The sequence below is a fragment of the Chrysemys picta genome, chromosome 5 (genome assembly GCF_011386835.1).
Source record: "Chrysemys picta bellii isolate R12L10 chromosome 5, ASM1138683v2, whole genome shotgun sequence".
Taxonomy (NCBI): domain Eukaryota; kingdom Metazoa; phylum Chordata; order Testudines; family Emydidae; genus Chrysemys; species Chrysemys picta.
In genome coordinates this window covers 46,014,820-46,022,221 of record NC_088795.1, presented here as the reverse complement: position 1 = coordinate 46,022,221, position 7,402 = coordinate 46,014,820, and positions in this window count along the sequence as shown.

Below are 7,402 nucleotides of genomic sequence, written 5' to 3'. Positions count from 1 at the left end.
GAAGGGAGAGAGTCACAACAGTAATAGGAAATAGATGGGAGTCCCCTATTATAGGGACAAAGAGCGGATAAGAGGAGGCTACAGCTGAGCAGCCTGGGGAAGGCACGCATTTCAACCTGCACATTGCCAGAAGAACAGAGGGGTGTTAAAAAGTCAAAGCACAAACTAAAAACATGATGATACGGTTATTTAAAATCTCATGATGGAGGCAGGGGTCTGCCTCATGTTTTGTTCTCTTGAGGTGGTCTGACTCGTGATTTTTGATCTCTTGGCAATACTGCAAACCTCACCACCTTCCTCTTCAAGTGTATGGCACAAATCTTTAGTATTGCCTTCTCTAATATAAACACAAAGCAGCATGTACATAATTATTAAAAGAAAAACCCTACCTTAACACTACGTTGCACAGTTTCCTCTGGAGTAAGGATTGAGACAGAAAATGAACCACAGGTAAGAGTATTAGTTATGTTGCTTAATGCACTAGTGCAGGGGTCGGCAACGTTTGGCACGCGTCTCACCAGGGTAAATACCCTAGTGGGCTGGGCCAGTTTATTTACCTGCTGATGCAGCAGGTTTGGCCGATCGTGGCCTCCACTCGCTTCGGTTCACCGTCCCAGGCCAATGGGGGCGGCGGGAAGCGGCGCGGGCGAGGGATGTGCTGGCCGCGGCTTCCCAACGCCCTCATTGGCCCGGGATGGCGAACTGCGGCCAGTGGGGGCCACGATCGGCCGAACCTGCCGCGTCAGCAGGTAAATAAACTGGCCCAGCCCGCTAGAGTGCTTACCCTGGCGAGCCGCATGCCGAACGTTGCCGACCCCTGCACTAGTGGAAAGTACGCAGTTACTATGGTGATCAGGGCTGTCTGTAGAAGAACCTATATAGAATAAAATTAATAATTTTACAGCAGCATAAGCTTACACGTTACTTTGTAAATAGAGTAACACAAATTCCCTCCCTTTCATCATTATATCCCATAAACCTGGAACATTAAATGTCTGACTATGAACAGAAATTAGGACATCGAATTGGTTGTTCAGAGAAAATGGACAGTCAATTTTCTGTGTGCTAGTTTATGATGAATAGATATGGAAAAGCCTCCCAATCATATGTTTCAAAAAGGAGTAAATAATAAATCACCACATAAAATGCACATTATAAGAAAATGGTCTTTCAAGGACCCTCTATATTCTTACATCTAGAAATATGGTGTTTCTGTTGTGGCGATCACAGTATGATGATTTGTGACATTTGTCATCAGATTATATTACTTTTATAAAATATGGGCATGCGTTTGGTGATGTTTTATAATTATTATGAAAGTGACAGGTTTACATTATTGGTTAGCACCAAACAGTATAGAAGGTTAGTTATCTCTTTGCAGACATACCTAATTTAATATTAATTAAAGGTACTTGTGTGCCCTGAGCAGTGCTTAAAGTAGATTAAAGCAGAGGGGGAAGCTCTCATCACATTTGCCAAGAATGAGAGAGAGCCATGTGGGAGCGCTGCTTACCCAACCAGAAAAAGGAGGGGATTGGAAGGTCCCTTCTGTTCTGCTTTTAGCAGAAGAGGTGAATTGCACTTCTTTCCACTCCCCTTACTTCAGTCCTGAGGAGAGAATATGTTGCTACTATAATATTATTGCATGGTGAAACCAGTAGCAACTTTCTTGTGGGTTTTTTTTTTTAACCATCCCAGCATTCTCACACTGTATTGATTACAGTTCTACATCATTATTAAAATATCTTTTCACTTAAAGCAGTAGATTTTTGATAGTCCCTTGAATGATCCTTTAAGATAGGTCTTACTATATTCACATTTCTATAACTCCTTCCATCCAAAGATTTCCGCATTGCACACACATTATTTAATCACAGTTCTCCTGAAAAACAAATATATATCATTGCCCCTATTTTACACATGGAGAAACTGAGGCACAGAAAAATTAAGTTACTCTTCCCTAGGTCACACACGTCCATCTGTGCCTAAGGGTATGTCTACACTACGGGATTACTCCGATTTTACAGAATTCGATTTTTGGCAACAGATTGTGTAGATAAATCTCTGATAATTTTCATATGACTTTACATTGTACCTCTTCATATAACCTTGTGGTGGGTCTACCCACGTGTGACCTCTGTTTTCATGGAACTTTGTATCAAAGCCTCATTTAGAAACTTTGCATTGCCCTTGGTATAATATTATAGCCCCTAAGGATAAAATAAGATAGAAGAAAATTTCTTTTTGCTAGCAGTAGAACAAGAGCTCTCCCCCCCCCCCCCCACTCTTAATCAATTGCCCTGTTGAATGAATGAGGTGTGGATGAGCAAGGCATGGAAGGCAGCACCTCCAGACAGCTTCAACTGTTGGAGAGGGGCTGGAAGCCAGACCCAAGGACAATAAAACGTGTCAAGTGAGCTCATTAAAGACAAGCAGACATACCGACTGCCTCGGGGGTTAGAAGCAAGCACCTTCTTTTGGAAACACCCTCTTTGCAGTATTGGGACAATACTCAAAAGAAAGCAGCACAAAGGACCAATTAGTAGTGGAACAAGGCTTGTGCCCATGGAAAAAAAAACTGTTTATTGGAAAAAGCAGGATCGGGCCCAGGCAAGCAATAGATAAAGAAACTGAAAAACAGGTTGGGTACAGAGAGTTAAAACAGCACTCTCAAATCTTACATTTTGGTGGAGAATGCGAAAGGGGGAGCAAGCATAGAATCCACAGTTATTATCAAACTGGTGTGCACACCGCCAGCTTTAGCAAGCCTGGCACTAGAGGAAAAAGAGCGTAAACTTTCAGTTAATTAACCAAACTCTGAAGGATATAGGAGTTTAGGTTTAAATTGTGTTATAGAGGTACATACACCCTCAGCCGTAGCAAGACTGAGCTAAAGAGGAGAACTAAGTGTTTCTCACTCTGATCCAGGGAAGGATCTAATCCGGGGAAGGATTTGTATAATTGGTGTATAAACCCTCGGTGGTAGCAGACCGAGTAATACAGAGGGAGGCTTAGCGTCTCTCCCTCTGGCCCAGAGTGGGTTAAAAACATAAGATACAGATCTTGTTCTGTTAAACCAAACTCTGAAGGATATAGGAGTTTGGGCAGTGTAGTGTGGTTTATGTTTGTTTGTTTTGTTTTTTTTGTAAGTAATATTGTGGTAATTTCACAATTTTAAAGAAAATGTTTAAGAAATGGGACCAGGAAGGGTGGGGGCTAGTTAAAAAGCCCACCCTTCTTGCTAAATTAGTAGTGGAACAAGGCTTGTGCCCATGGGAAAAAAAACTGTTTATTGGAAAAAGCAGGATCGGGCCCAGGCAAGCAATAGATAAAGAAACTGAAAAACAGGTTGGGTACAGAGAGTTAAAACAGCACTCTCAAATCTTACAGCAGCAGTAACATCAGGAGAAGAAACATTTAAGACCCCAGAAGGGGGCAGATCTTTGAGACCCCTCTGGAGATTGGGAAGGGGGATATTTGGAATATTTGGGTAAATTCCTCCTCCCATGGCCAAAATGCCATTGAAACAGTTAACAACAGTGCCTGCTTCTGCCTCAGATCTCCAGGCCATGGCAAAATGGCTGAAAATTTTAAAACAGGAATTTTTTTTTTCTAGATGAAGTGTTAACGCCCTTTTACTGAGAGAAAGAGAGGATTTACACTCACAGAAAAATGCACCACTCAATTAGCATTTGTGCAGCCCCAAGTACCAAACACACTGTGGCAGAGACCAAGCAGGTTCTGCCATGGTTAAAGCACTGTGCTAATTTGTTTCCAAGCTTCTATCTTTCAGGCTCTGAACCGGAACATCAGGAGAGCTGGTACCAGCTGAAGAGTTATAAAATACCATGGTTATAGTGTCATGACAAAGTCTGTGTTCAGTGTTCTGTGTTGCATGTTCTGTGTCTGTCTCTAGTGGTGTCCTGTGCTAGCACTGGGTCCAGAAAAAGAGGAGATTTAAATTTTATTAGAGAATATTTAAAGAAGTAAACGATACAGAAACTTTGAAGCGTTAGTTATTGGTCATTGGGGGTAACATGCAGAGTAAGGGGGTATGTTGGTGTTTTGGGGCTGGGCAGCACACATAGTATATACACACTGCAATGTCCCCAATGAGGGGTGGGTAACCGGTGGGCGGGATCAGGAGACAGTCGATAAACGGTGAGGGTCCACCACCCATACGGGAGGCAGGGACGGTCATGGGTATAAGCAAGCGGGCTGGGTAATGGGGATGGGGTGACCCTCACGTGGCGGGATTCAGCTAGGTTTGGTGGGTTTAGGGCAAATGTCTTTTCCTCTCTCTACTTCCCCCATGTCCATCCAATTTATCAATCACCACTTGTGTCCAAAACACTTTGGTCCCCAGTGCATCAGGTTTATTTTTTGTTAGGTTCTCTAATAGTCATTTTGTTGTTGATTTTTGTTCTTGATACATTTGTATTGTTAGTTACATTTGCTTGTATTATTATTAATTCCACACTTTCCTCTATGCACTCTGATTCTATTTCCCCAAGCCCTGAAGGGTAGTTCTTGGGCCCCCATAACCTGTAAGACCTTGGCCCATAATTGTATGGCCCCATCTTTCAGGTCCCCAGAAACCTCTGAGAACAACTGTTAAAAATAGGAAATTCTACAACATTTTAGCAACTGAATGTTAGTTTAAGTCCAAATCAGCTTAACCTTGCATAACAACTGTGGTACTCCTACAAAATCTTATTTGTTGTGCGTGCTTAAGAAGGTCCTGACCTCAGTGACTTTTATTGTTTGATGGCTATTGCAGCATCAAACTTGGGCCTCATTTTGTCAATGTACCCAATTATTGTAATGGTAATGGTTTTGTTGTATTTCCAATTATTATAATTATAATTGTTTGCATTTGTGTTTATGTTATATCTGGTGTTTAGTCAATTGTAATGGTTTTAGTTATATTCACCTGGTTATAATTGTTTGGTTTGTTTGCAACAAATACAAAAGATTTATATGGTGACCACTCAAGAATTGTTCTTGAGAGGTCAAAAGGGGGACAATGTAGATAAATCTCTGATAATTTTCATATGACTTTACATTGTACCTCTTCATATAACCTTGTGGTGGATCTACCCACGTGTGACCTCTGTTTTCATGGAACTTTGTATCAAAGCCTCATTTAGAAACTTTGCATTGCCCTTGGTATAATATTATAGCCCCTAAGGATAAAATAAGATAGAAGAAAATTTCTTTTTGCTAGCAGTAGAACAAGAGCTCTCCCCCGCCACTCTTAATCAATTGCCCTGTTGAATGAATGAGGTGTGGATGAGCAAGGCATGGAAGGCAGCACCTCCAGACAGCTTCAACTGTTGGAGAGGGGCTGGAAGCCAGACCCAAGGACAATAAAACGTGTCAGGTGGGCTCATTAAAGACAAGCAGACATACCGACTGCCTCGGGGGTTAGAAGCAAGCACCTTCTTTTGGAAACACCCTCTTTGCAGTATTGGGACAACACTCAAAAGAAAGCAGCACAAAGGACCAATGGACACAGACACAGAGTTTGAATCTGGTATAGATTTGCATAAAAGGAAAGCTGCTATAAAAGTAAGGTGTCTTGCAGAGGACCCCGGGTCTCGTCTTGTCAACATGGGAGCATCGATCCGGATCGGCAGAAGCCCGGCTCCACCCCCTCCCCCATCTAACTCACCTGGCCAGTGAAGTTAAGGGGAGCAACTAATTGGTAACAACAAGACGGAGTGTGTTTGTGTGTGTGTGTGTGTGAGTGTAAGTGTAATATATTATATGCATATAATACAGTGTTAGTGAATACATGTATTACTAATAAATGTGGCGTTCTGCCTTATTCCCCCTGAAAAGATCCTGTGCAGTACTTTAAGTACAACAATTGTATAAAGTCGAGTGCATGCGGCCACAGTAAGCACATTAATTCGGCAGTATGCGTCCATAGTACCGAGGCTAGCGTCTACTTCCGGAGTGTTGCACTGTGGGTAGCTATCCCATAGCTATCCCATAGTTCCCGCAGTCTCCCCCGCCCATTGGAATTCTGGGTTGAGATCCCAATGCCTGATGGGGGGGAAAAAACATTGTCGCTGGTGGTTCTGGGTACAGCCTCCCCCCTTCCCTCCGTGAAAGCAATGGCAGACAACCGTTTCGCGCCTTTTTTCCTGGGTGAATTGTGCAAACGCCATACCACGGCAAGCATGGAGTCTGCTCAGCTCAAGACAGCAGTCATGAACATTGTAAACACCTCGCGCGTTATCGTGCAGTTTATGCTGAACCAGAACCTGAAAAACCAGGCAAGGAGGAGGCGGCGACGGCAGCAGGGGGACGACGAGAGTGATGAGGACATGGACACAGAATTCTCTCAAACCGGGGGCACTTTGGAGATCATGGTGTTAATGGGGCAGGTTCTAGCCGTGAAACGCAGATTCTGGGCCCGGGAAACAAGCACAGATCGGTGGGACTGCATAGTGTTGCAGGTGTGGGACGATCCCAGTGGCTGCGTAACTTTCGCATGCATAAGGGCACTTTCATGGAACTTTGTGACTTGCTTTCCCCTGCCCTGAAGCGCCAGAATACCAAGATGAGAGCAGCCCTCACACTTGAGAAGCAAGTGGCGATAGCCCTGTGGAAGCTTGCAACGCCAGACAGCTACCGGTCAGTCGGGAATCAATTTGGAGTGGGCAAATCTACTGTGGGGGCTGCTGTGATGCTAGTAGCCAAAGCAATCACTGAGCTGCTGCTACCAAAGGTAGTGACTCTGGGAAATCTGCAGGTCACAGTGGATGCTGGATGGCTTTGCTGCAATGGGATTCCCTAACTGTGGTGGGGCGATAGATGGAACCCATATCCCTATCTTGGCACCGGAGCACCAGGGGAGCCAGTACATAAACCTCAAGGGGTACTTTTCAATAGCTGCAAGCACTTGTGGATCACAAGGGACGTTTCACCAACATCAACGTGGGCTGGCCGGAAAGGGTTCATGACACTCGTGTCTTCAGGAACACTAATCTGTTTAAACGGCTGCAGGAAAGGATTTACTTCCCAGACCAGAAAATAACCGTTGGGAATGTTGACATGCTTATAGTTATCCTTGGGGACCCAGCCTACCCCTCAATGCCATGACTCATGAAGCCATACACAGGCTGCCTGGACAGTAGTCAGGACCTGTTCAACTACAGGCTAAGCAAGTGCAAAGTGGTGTTAGAATGTGCATTTGGACGTTTAAAGGGTCGCTGGCGCACGTTACTGACTCGCTCTGACCTCAGCCAAACCAATATTCCATTTGTTATTGCTGCTTGCTGTGTGCTCCACAATCTCTGTGAGAGTAAGGGGGAGACCTTTATGGCGGGATGGGAGGCTGAGGCAAATCGCTTGGCCACTGATTACGCGCAGCCAGACACCAGCGCGATTA